At 42.4% G+C, this 12,294-nt stretch overlaps 1 protein-coding gene and 1 long non-coding RNA gene across 7 annotated transcripts in view; one reads left to right on the top strand and one right to left on the bottom strand.

Moving 5' to 3' along the window:
- Positions 1–8,863, bottom strand: part of LOC132405562 (uncharacterized) — a 41,166-nt gene extending 32,303 nt beyond the window's left edge. The window contains exons 1-2 of the long non-coding RNA XR_009515916.1: positions 7,506–8,863; positions 6,912–6,976 (exon numbers count right to left, since the gene is read on the bottom strand). This is a non-coding gene — a long non-coding RNA (uncharacterized LOC132405562). The remainder of the gene's footprint in view (positions 1–6,911; positions 6,977–7,505) is intronic.
- The window catches only part of LOC132405560 (protocadherin-1-like), a 490,197-nt gene that overhangs the window by 251,321 nt on the left and 226,582 nt on the right, over positions 1–12,294 (top strand). The gene's annotated exons all lie outside the window — the stretch shown is intronic.

Genomic DNA, 12,294 nt, shown 5'->3' with positions numbered 1-12,294 from the left:
TAAAATTTAATTATAATCAAGTGGTAAGTGGATTATTCTGTGAACTAAGAAAAAAATAGACTCAGTGATTTTTCCTTTGAAACTTCCTTTGGTTTGAGACCATTAAGGTTCTTGACGTCACTGTTTCTAAGCTGAGTTATCAGAGATGGAACAAAAGCATCTGCTAATATTTGCAGCAGTTTCAGCTACTTTTCTGTCTCTGCTAAATGAATATTGCATTTTTCCTTGTTTTATAAAACTTGAATTGAATTGGCACAATTTGTCCTCACTCAATGTGTGGTAGCTCATTCTCCCCCACTCCCCCCCCCCACCACCCCCAGCATGTAAAGCGCTTGCATTTTGTGGAAAGGCAAAGGTGAGAGAGTGTTAGGCAGCTCCTGTTAGAAATCTGCAGATTTCCTCGTGTTTGCTCCTTCTCAACTTGACAGCTCCATCTCACTGACCCATCCCTACCTGATGTCTAACCCACAACACTTAAACTTTAAATGGGTGAGCATAAATCAGATGGGCTGAAGGGCCCATATGTGCGCCATACTTTTCTATGAATCTAAGGTATCAAAAATCGGGAGTTCAGTTCCGGCCACCTTTTCTGAATTCAATTTTCAGTATGTACGTGTCGGATACTGAAAATGTGGGACTTAAAAGGCGATTCCCCAAAAAAGGGGCATCCATCATTAAGCACCCCCATCACCCAATACATGCCCACCTCTCCTTGCTACCAGGTCTTGGACAAATTGGAAGAAAGAGCTAAATAGTGGCAGGTGGAATACAGTGTTGTGAAATGTATGATCATGTATTTTGGTAAAAGGAACAATAGTCGAACTATTATCTAAATGGAGAGAAGATTCAAATATCAGAGGTGCAAGGGGGACTTAGGAGTCCACATGAAAAACTCCCAGAGGTTAATTTGCAGTTTGAGCCTGTGGTAATGAAGGCAAATATAATGTTGGCACTTATTTAAGGGGAATAGAATATAAAAACAAAGAGATAATGCTGAGGCTTTATAGTCAGGCTGCACTTAGAATGTTGTCAACAGATTTGGGCCCCATATCTCAGAAAGGACATGCTGTCATTGGAGAGAGTCCAGTGGAGGTTCGTAAGGATGATTCTGGAATGAAGGGGTTAACATATGAGGAGTGTTTGGCAACTTTGGGCCCGTACTCACTGGAGTTTAGAAGAATGCCGGGAGATCTCCTTGAAACCTCCTGAACATTGTAAGGACTAGACAGGGTGGATATGGAGAGGATGTTTCCTATGGTGGGGGTATCCAGGATTAGAGGGCACAGACTGAAAATTGAGGTGATCCTTTAGAACAGAGGCAAGGAGGATTTTTTTTTAGCCAGAGAGCAGTAAATCTGTGGAATGCTCTACCACAGACTACAGTGGAGGCCAAGTTTATGTGTATATTTTAGGCGGAAGTTGATTGTTTCCTGATCAGTCAGGGCATCAAAGAGTATGGATGGAAGGCAGGTGTATGGGGTTGAGTGCGATCGGGGATCAGCCATGATGGAACGGCGGAGCAGACTCGATGGGCTGAATGGACTAATTCTGCTCCTGTGTCTTCTGGCTTTCTCAAGGAAGAGATACAGGAGAGTGAAGACACACACACAACATTTTAGAAACAGCTTTTTCCCCTCCACCATCGGATTTCTGAATGGACAAAGAACCCATGAACACTTCCTCACTATTTTGCTTTTATTTTGCTCTCTTCTTGTACCACTTACTTAATTTAATTAATATATACTGCATGTTTTTATCGTAATTTATAGCCTTTTAAAATTATTATGTATTTCAGTCTATTACTGCTACAAAACAACATATTTCATGATGTATGCCAGTGATATTAAAACTGGTTCTGGTTCAGTAAGTGGGTCAGCTCAGTTATATAGCAGTGAGCATAACACTGGATGTCAGTCCCTGCTGCTGCCTGTAAAGAGCTGTACACTCTCCCTGTAAGCACGTCAGTTTCCTACAGGTGCTCTGGTTTCCTTCCACATTCCAGAAGTGTACAAGTTAGAGTTCGTAAGTTGTGGGGACCAGAAGCATGGGGACACTTGTGGGCTGCCCTTAGGTCATTAACCGATTGTGATGGCCATTGATGCAATGGACACATTTCACTGTATATTTTGATGTACATGTGACAAATAAAGCTAATTTTAATATTTTTAATTTTATCTTTATCTTCCTGTAAAGGGGGTTTCTTTTTTCTTTGTTACTGTTGGGAAAGGGTTTCCTTTTCTTAACTAGCAGGAATGCTAATTTACTGATAACGAGAATGGTATTCCTTTGTAAACCAAATGGGGATTAATGTTCTTTCTTCTGAGTCTGTAAGCTTTTGTTGACGGTCTTTTGGGCAGATCGGCGCGAGGGGGTCGAGAGAGAGGACGCAATGCTCTAAGCTGGGCGAGGATCGGACCCCAAAGGGGTCCGCCTAAAGGGGGGTCCGAGGCTGGGAGATTCTCCGAGGAGGGGGGGATGAAGCTTGGTTGACCACTCGGAGGGTCCTGAGCTGTTTGGAGAGTCGAGGAGTTCGGAGGGTCCTGAGCTGTGAGTCGAGGAGTTCGGAGGGGATCGAATGGTGGCCAGAAGACTTCAGAAATTGAGCTCCAACGGCTGTGCACGAAGTGGTTTGGACTTTGATGTTTGGCGCCTTTTCTTTAATTTTCTCTTCATATATACTGTATCGTTATTAATCACTTAGTTATAGTAACCTTTATAAGTTGTACTCATTTAATCGCATATGGTGTACTGTCTGGTTTTGGGCGAGGCGGGGACATCACACAGCATCCACACCAGCTGATTACCCAGTTTGGCGGGGCCGAAGGCTGCTCCCCCTAGACAAGAATGAGCTGAGCGAGCCTGAGGCGACCCAGGGGGTTACATTCCTGAAGGACCTCTGGCTTCCAACTGAGAGTAGATGGGATTTGGATTTAACATCGTATCTCGATCAGCTTTTAGCTTGTCCTCCTTCCTCTCCTCCCACCTTCTTATTCTGGTATCTTTCCCCCTTCCTTTCCAGTCCTGAAGAAAAGTCTTGGCCCAAAGCATCGATTGTTTGTTCATTTCCACAGATGCTGCCTGACCTGCAGAGTTGCTCCTGCAACTTGTGCGTGTTGCTCTGACATTCCAGCATCCGCAGAATCTCTCCTATATATCTGAAAGATGGCAGTTCTGACAGTGCAGCACCTCCCAATTCAAACACAATGTTCTGAGGTGAGAGTGCAGTCAATTCGGCCGACCAGTGCAGCCATGCCCATGGCAGAATGGGCCTCGCCATGCTTTGTTGGATCCTGATACTTCTGTGATCCAAATGTTCTTCAGAAGTTAAGAATGAGTCCCAAACTTACGGCTTGCAGTCATTTATTACATGCTACAAGAGCAGAAAATAAACAAGAAAACGAAGCTGAGAAAATTTTAAAAAAGACAAAGGAAGAAGCAGTCTAAAATAACCAGATTCTCATAGCGTGGCATCTGCTACTAAGAAGTTGCCAAGAAAATACAGAAGCAACTGTACCCTGGAAAATTCGGTGAACAATTACATCTACATTGGTAACAGCCAGTACTTACTTATTTATTTAACAATACAGCATGGAGTGAGAGCCATACTGCCCCAGCAACCCTGACAAATCGGATAAAACCGAAGTGCTCCATATAGATACTTACAACCTATGCAAAGGGTGCCTAAGACTGTTGCACTGTACTGTATTTGTCAACATGGGGTGGAGAGTGAGTTTGCCAATCCGGCTGGAGTAAAGGATGCTAGGAGGCAAGGAAGCAGTGCTCTGAACAGATGACGGAGAAGGAGTGTCGGGTGGGAGCTGGTGTGGGTGCAGACACACCAGGGCATTGCTGGAATTTTTTTTCTTAAGAGGCTTCAACAGAACATAAAGATTGGTTGCAAAGTTCTGAAGGAGTTGACCACCCGTAGGCAAGAACTGCAAATGATTAATGGAAAGCTTACTAATGTATTTTACATTTTTAATCTTTCGAGAAAGAATGTTTTCGCCATGATGTTGAAAACATTCTTTTGAAAGGTTAAAAAAGTATGGATCAAAATAATTGTTACTCCAGATCCAATGCAACACGAAAAAACACACACACACAATGAGATAAAAAACACTGTAATAAAAAAGAACAAATAAATATACTGTAAATACATAAGGTTACTTATAATCATGCATTGATAGTCCGTCCATAAAGTGACACCAGGCACAAGAGCATCTTTATTCCATGATGGAACTTTCCAGTTATGGAAAGAGATGGGATGAATTGCGCTTGTTTTCCTAGGAGCAGAAGTTGTGCTTGTATTGGGTTCACTGTCTGCAAAGCCTGAGACTCAGAAGGAGATTTTAAGCCCTATCCAATAGATATCTACATGTATCTTCACTATAGGAAGATTATACTGCATCCACCTACTCTTCGAAGAGCAGCTTATTTCCCTGTCTCGTCTCTGTGGCGTTATCTAGCTGTCACTACTCGCTTCTTGAGTGGTGGATCCAGCCCTCCTTGCCAAGCAGGTGATACTTTGAACTAATAAAGTAGATTAAACACAGTTGATGTTACTTTTAATGGTGCACGTTTAAATATAGACTAATAGTTCTTGACACAGATATAAAACTCATATTATATTGCTGATTTATTAAAGGTTTTAGAATTAAAACTGCCACTGGCCCAAATTGAACTCTTTGTTTATCGACTTGACTTGGACTTGCACTCTCCTAGAAATAAGAGGTCCCAGGATTCTTCTGACTGAAATGTGTTTGACAGTGCTAGATTACAAATCAAGGTGCAAAGGGCTAAAAGATGCCATGATGCTCCCTATGTAACCTCGGCAGACGTTCAATGTAAATGGAGGAGCCCATTCAGCTTGTCTGGCTTCTCCTTGGACTCGAAGCCTGCCGGGCCGCCTTTAAGTGCGTCGTGAATGGTTCAGTCATTTATTCAAGGAGGCTAAATAGCAGTCAAGAGGGAAGGCCTTACTGACAGATCAGTCGGAGAACATCTTCTAGGTTACGAACTGGGAGACAATCAGAAGCTCATCAAGAGGCAGGGCTGAATTACTTAGCATCAAGCTGTGGCGGTGTACGTGACATGGGTACTTCAATCTCCTTTCAGTTCCATTCTGGCACAAATTGGAGTTTAGTGGAGTGCACTTTGGCTCTTTGTACTTCATCTTCCTTCTCAGTTACCTGACTACTCTGGGAATTGAGTGTCCATTAATCCTCGTCTGCAGTCCTCGCAAGCTCATTTCAAAGGCATCACTCACTGTTATTCCATGTCCTAGTAACACGTAGTTCTATATCAGCTGTTTCAGCCCTCCTGTTTAAGCACATTAAAGCAACCCATCATTACAACGGATCTTAAAGATCTCATCCCTCTGTGACTTTCAGCAGCCAGCTGTTGGATTGGGGTGCTGAGTTGTTATCTTTCTTGAAGTTTAACTTTCCTATGCTTGCCTGTATCTTTATTACCCATATACATGTTGTAGATGTACAGTTTTGCACCTTTATATATAGCTAAAATGCCTAAGACTTTTGCAGTAATTTTATGTATTACATTGTACTGCTGCCCCCCAAAAAAATCATGACTTATGTGAGTGATAATAAACATAATTCTGATATGGGTCTCTCTTGTGGACTGAGAGTGGGAAGGGGGCAGGGAGAGGGGAATCATGGTTGGGAAAAGGGGAAGGAAGAAGGGAGGGAACGGGAAGCACCAGAGAGATATTCTATAATGATCAGTATACCAATTGCTTGGAATCAAATTACCTTGCCTGGTTTCTCAGGGCTGGGTGTGTCAGCATTCACCTCTGCTAACTCTCCCATACCCCTCCCATGGCACTCCACCCTCGTCATTCCCAACATACTTTGTTCCTGCCAGATTTACAAACTCACTCTCCAGTCCATTTGAAAAAAAAGAGTACAGTATTGTGCAAAAGTCTCAGGCTACCTCCCCACCTCTCTCTCTCTCTCTATTTTGTTTTCCTTTACTTATTCCATCTTTCAAGAGAATGTTTTCAAAATCATGGTGGAAACATTCTCTCGTGAATGATTAAAAGGGTGAAGTACAGTTGGAAGCTTTCCATTAAACATTTGCTATTCTTGCCTGCAGTTAGTAAACTCTTTCATAACTTTGCAACCAGTCTTTATGTTCTGTTAAAGCCTGTTAAGAAAAAAAATTCAGCAATGCACTTGATTGTTCATGTCATACTGTTCACTCAGTGTCCTTGCATGAGACAGAAGATTTACCCAGGCAAAATTATGACCTTTACGTCTGGTCTCACACAACCTGATTGCATTTGGAAAACGCCTGCTTGCATTTATAAGCATAGCCCTCCCGATTCAAGATTATAAGACAATAAAACATAGGAGCAGAATTAGGCCATCTGGCCCATCGAGTCTGCTCCACCATTCAATCACGACTGATCCTTTTCTTCCATCTCCTCCTCAACCCCAGTTCCTGGCCTTCTCCCTGTAACCCTTGATTGCCATGTCCATTCAAGAACCTATCAACCTCTGCTTTAGGTGCACTCAATGACTTGGCCTCCACAGCTGCACATGGCAACAAATTCTACAAATTCAGCACCCTTTAGCTAAAGGTATTTCTCCGCATCTCTGTTTTGAAAGGGAGCTCCTCTATCCTGTGGCTGTGCCCTCTTGTCCTAGACTCTCCCACCATGGCAAACATCCTTTCCACATCTTCTCTGTCTAGGCCTTCCAACATTCAATAGGTTTCAATGAGATCCCCCCCCCCCCACCCCCCATCCTTCTGAATTCCAGTGAATACAGATCTAGAGCCATCAAATATTCCTCATATGATAACCCTTTCATTTCAGGAATCATCCTTGTGAACCTCCTCTGGACCCTCTCCAATGCCCAAAACTGTTCACAATACTCAAGGTGAGGCCTTACCAGTGCCTTATACATCCTCAGCATCAATCGTTTCAAGATTGTTTAATGCCATTTCCAGTGCAAAACTGTAAAGGAGAATGAAGTAATTGTTACTCAGGATCTGATGCAGCTCAAAAAAAATAATGAGATAAAGAACACAGTAATAAACAATACAAATTAAGTATGAATGCAAAAGATAGCTTATATACAATACTGTGCAGAAGTTTTAGGCACATATATATATATAGCTCAGGTGCCTCAGACTTTTGCACAGTAATTTTATATATTGCGCAGTACTGCTGCCGTAAAAATAATTTCAAGATATATGAGAGTGATGATAAATCTGATTCTGATATGGGTCTCTATTGTGGACTGAGAGTGGGAAGGAGGCAGGGAAAAGGAAATCGTAGTTGAGAAAAGGGGAAGGGAGGGGGGAGAGTGCGGGAAGTAGCAGACAGACATTATGCAATGATCAATAAGCCAGTTGTTTGCAATCAAGTAACCTTGTGTCATGTTCAGGGCTAGGTGTGTCTGCACCCGCACCATCACCCCCTGCCTCTAGTACTCTTTCTCTGCCACCGCTCCCGCAACCCTCTCACAGAGCTCCACCCTCACCAATCTTGGCATCCTTTGCTCCCTCCAGATTTACGAACTCGCACTCCATTTGACAAATACAGTACTGTTTAAAAGACTTAGGCACCCTAGCTATATATATATTGAGGTGTTGGCCTCGGAGCAGACACCTAGTCCGTGGGAAACTATTATTCTGTGATTTATTCAGTTGTCTAAGTCTAAGCTTCCAGCTGATTTGGAGGAATTTGAACTGAACTCTCCAGATCAATGACCTAGGTATTGCCTGAGCAACTTAACAATTATGCCACTGGACCCGAACGTTATGGTTGAATGTGCAGCCAATCTTCAGCATCCTCCGCCAATGAATAATGGTGAACTCTGATTTGTCGGACTGAAGGCAAAGCCACGAGGAACGTGACTGCACCCCAATATCCCCTGGGTTAATACCTGGAGGAAGGGCAAAGAAATGTCCAAATGATGCAGTGAAATAAGTGCATTCATTATGGGGTTTGCAAACGGATTCTTGATAGGTGCTGACATACTGCCAAGCTGACTGCCTCTGAAGTAAATGTAATAAGCCACTATATGGCGTTAATCTCATTATTCAGGGACAGTGTGTGGCTGAGTATTCGCCTCGGGCAATTTCTAATGAGAGGGATTCACTGGATAGAAGCTCAGAGGCATTTTGCATCAGAACATTTGTGCAAGGGATAAAAAGCCAACAGTAAGGACAAACACTTCAATCGATAAGGCAGAGAAATTTATTTATTTATTTGGAGATACAGCGCAGAATAGGCCCTTCTGGCCCAACCAGCAACACACCTATTTAACCCTAGCCTAATCACGGGACAATTTACAATGACCAATTAACCTACTAACTGGTACGTCTTTGGTCTGTGCGAGGAAACCGGAGCACCCGGAAGAAACTCACATGGCACAAGGAGACCGTACAAACTCCTTACAGGCGGCACCAGAATTGAACTCTGAACTCTGATGCCATGAGTGGTAATAGCGTTGCATTAACCACTACATTACTGTGGTAATCTACAGTACTGGGCAAACGTCTATAGGTAGTGTGCCTAAGACTTTTGCACAGTACTGTATTTGTCAACGTGGAGCAGACAGCGAGTTTTTAAATCTGGCAGGAGCAAAAGATGTTGGGAATGGTGAGGTGTATGGGACAGGTAGCAGAGAAAGGGTGCCAGGGGCTGGGGTGGCATGGGTACAGACACACCCAGCCCTGACAAACCAGGCAAGATAATTTGGTTCCAAACAATTAGTTTATTGATTATTACAGAATGTCTCTCTGGTGCTTCCTGTTCCTGTTATGACAGTTTATATGTATAAGTACGTGAATTGCATATGTCATCACACTACCATGTGATACACATGCACCTCGCTTAAAGCAAACTCAAAGTTAGATGTTTTGAAGGTACAAAACATAACAGTAATGGCTAATATAAGAGGAGATATGTACTTTAAAGATGATTGGAGGGAAATTCAGCGGAAATGCCAGAAGTAGGTTTTGTTGCCCGAGAGTTGTGGGTGCATGGAATGCACTTCTGGGGTTGGAGCTCAAAGCAGACACTGTGAAGACTCTTAGATAGGTACATGGATGAAAGAAAACTGGAGAACTACGTGGAAGGGAAAGGTTAGACCAAATTTACCACAGATTAAAACGTCACACAACATCACAGGCCAAAGAATGTACTGTTCTATTTTCTAAATGAGCCCATTTGCCCATTGTGTCTCAAGCAGCTCTGTACAAGGGCAGTTTGCTTGTTCCGCATCCCACCCCATGCTACTCTCCTGCTCCGATAAACTGCATGTGCACAATGGTGAGTCGGCAACGGGATGTCAGTGAATCATTTTCCCAGGATAGAAGTGTTAAATAGAAGAGGGGATAACTTTCAGGCAAGAGGGGTAAATTTTAAAGGGGCAGAATTTTGCACAGTGTGCTGGGTGCCTACAACATGCTGCCAGGGATGATGGTGAAAGAAACACAACAATGTCATTTAAAACGTGTAGGCACATTGATCAAGCAGGGAATAGAAGGTTATGGATTATGTACAGGCAGATGGGTCTAGTTCTATTTGGCATCATGGCTAGATCAGAGTTTGTAGGAATGTTCCTGTACTGCACTGTACTATGTTATATACATTTATCCAATTCCTTCTTGACAACAATCAGTATGGCCTATGTCGTAATCAAAATCAGGTTTATTATCAGTGGCATGTGACGTGAATTTTGTTAACTTAGCAACAGCAGTTCAGTGCAATACATAATCTAGCAGAGAGAAAAAAGAATAATAATAGTAAATAAGATAAAACATAATAATAAATAAACAGGTCAATCAATTATGTATATTGAATAGATAAAAAATGTGCAAAAACAGCAATACTGTATATTTAAAAAGTGAGGTAGTGTCCATTTAGGAATCAGATGGCAGAGGGGAAGAAGCTGTTCCTGAATCTCTGAGTGTGTGCCTTCAGGCTTCTGTACCTCCTACTTGATGGTAACAGTGAGAAAAGTGCATGCCATGGGTGCTGGAGGTCCTTAATAATGGACGCTGCCTTTCTGAGACACCACTCCCTAAAGATGTCCTGGGTACTTTGTAGGCTAGTGACCGAGATGGAGCTGACTAGATTTACAACCTTCTGCAGCTTCTTTCAGTCCTGTGCAGTAGCCCCTCCATACCAGGCAGTGATGCAGCCTGTCTGAATGCTCTCCACGGTACAACCATAGAAGTTTTAGAGTGTATTCATTGAAATGCCAAATCTCTTCAAACTCCTAATAAAGTATAGCCTCTGTCTTGCCTTCTTTATAACTACATCGATACGCTGGGACCAGGTTAGATCCTCAGAGATCTTGACACTCAGGAACTTGAAGCTGCTCACTCTCTCCACTTCTGATCCCTCTGTGAGGGTTGGTATGCGTTCCTTTGTCTTACCCTTCCTGAACATTGTTGTTTTGAGGCACCAGTATATGGCAATACATAATAAAAAATATAAATTACAATAAGAAATATATATATATATAAAATTAAATTAAAAGTAGTGCAACGAAAACAAAGAAATAGAAAATATTAGCAAGCTAGTGTAATGTCAGTATTGAAATCTGATGGCGGTGAGAAAGAAGCTATTCCTAAAATATTGACTGTGTTTTTAGGTTTCTGAGCCTTCTCCTTGACGATAACAATGAGAAGAAGGTATGTCCTAAGTGATGCCTGTCCTTTTTAAGGCATCATCTTTTGAAGTTGCCCTTGATGCTGGGGATGCTGGTGGCAGTTGCAGCTTTTGTTGGCATCTGTATCCATCACATCAGCCAACATCTTACCTCAGATTCAGACCAGATTATATATAAGAAAGTTTTCCCTCTTGGTAACTAGTTAATTCATTTCCTTCCCCTTTTGTGTCTTACCAGCGACCTCTAATCTTGACCTCATCATCAATGGGAACATTCCCTGTCCAGATCCATCATCATTTTATGTATTTCTCTCAGTTCTCTCTTCAGTTATCTCCAAAACAAACAACAGTCTGAACCTCACTAATTTGTCCTTTTAACTATAGTCTGTCATCTCTGGCAGTCCAGCTTTTCTGGTCCCTGTCCAGAAGCTTCCCATTCTTCCTATAATGAGGTGACTGGAATTGAACACAATATTCCAGTTGAGGCCGGATCAGTGTTATAAGTTGCTGTGTGACTTCCTTATTTTTATGCCCTGTGCTTCTATAAATAATGCCCAGAACTGTGAATACTTTATTAATTGTTTTCTCAACCTGCACTGCCACTTTCACTGACTTGTGTATCCAGCTCATTAATCCCAGCAAAATTGTATTTTTCCCTTCTCCTTCTCACGCTTTCACTCTTTTTGTTCCCCTATTTTCCTTGGTTCTCCTTTTCTCTCTCACTTTTTCTCTCTCATCTATCTCTCTCACCCTCTCTCTCTCTTTCTCTCCCATCTCTCCCTCATCCCTTCCTTCCTTCTCTCCTCTTTACCCTTTTCTCCCCACCTCCCCCTCTCTCCCCTTCTTTCTCATCCTCTCTCTTCTCCATCTCTTTTACTCTCCTCTTTCCCCCTTCTCTCTCTCTCTGAAGGACAATTTTACCCACCACATACCATACATTTACATGTATTAGGAATTTGCTGTGTTAAGTGGGTCAGGATGTGACATGTAACAAAGCCTTCAACAATTATAGAGAATAAAGATTTCTATAAAAATAATGTTATAGGTTAAACTATGAATATGAGATATGATCTGCATAAATACCAGCATGTACTTACAAAGTAAACATCACGACGAAAAGGTTCAAAGTGTTTACAGTGCAATGCAGTGACTGAGGTAATAGACGGAGGTGAGGTGGGAGCAGTAACCATAATGTTTGATCAGATAAACTCTCTGGGGGAAGAACCATTTAAGATGGCATAACAGCCCAAAAGTGCTTTCCAGAAGGAGTCTTTTAGAAAAAGCAGTTTGCGAGGTGGGTAACATCCTGTAAACTTTCTTTTCCTTCTTTCTCTCCTTCCTTACTCTCTCCATTCTCACTACCCTCTATCTCTCTCCCCTCTTTCTCTTTCCCTCTCTCTCGCTCACCCACACACAAATCCATCTCTCCCACCCCCCACCTTTTACATTAGATTAGATGATATTAGTTTTATTTGTCATATGTACATCAAGCCATTGAACGTACAGCAAAATGCATCAGTTTGTTTCAATGACCAGCGCAACCCAAGAATATGCTGGGAGCAGCCCGCAGGCATCGACTTCCTTCTGGCTCCAACAGACCGTATTCACAACTGACTAATCCTAACCTGGAATGTGTCAGGAAACCA

The sequence above is a fragment of the Hypanus sabinus genome, chromosome 15, assembly GCF_030144855.1.
Source record: "Hypanus sabinus isolate sHypSab1 chromosome 15, sHypSab1.hap1, whole genome shotgun sequence".
In the NCBI taxonomy this organism is placed as follows: domain Eukaryota; kingdom Metazoa; phylum Chordata; class Chondrichthyes; order Myliobatiformes; family Dasyatidae; genus Hypanus; species Hypanus sabinus.
The sequence above is the reverse complement of the archived record's forward strand: the minus strand, read 5'-3'. Positions and strand labels throughout refer to the sequence as shown.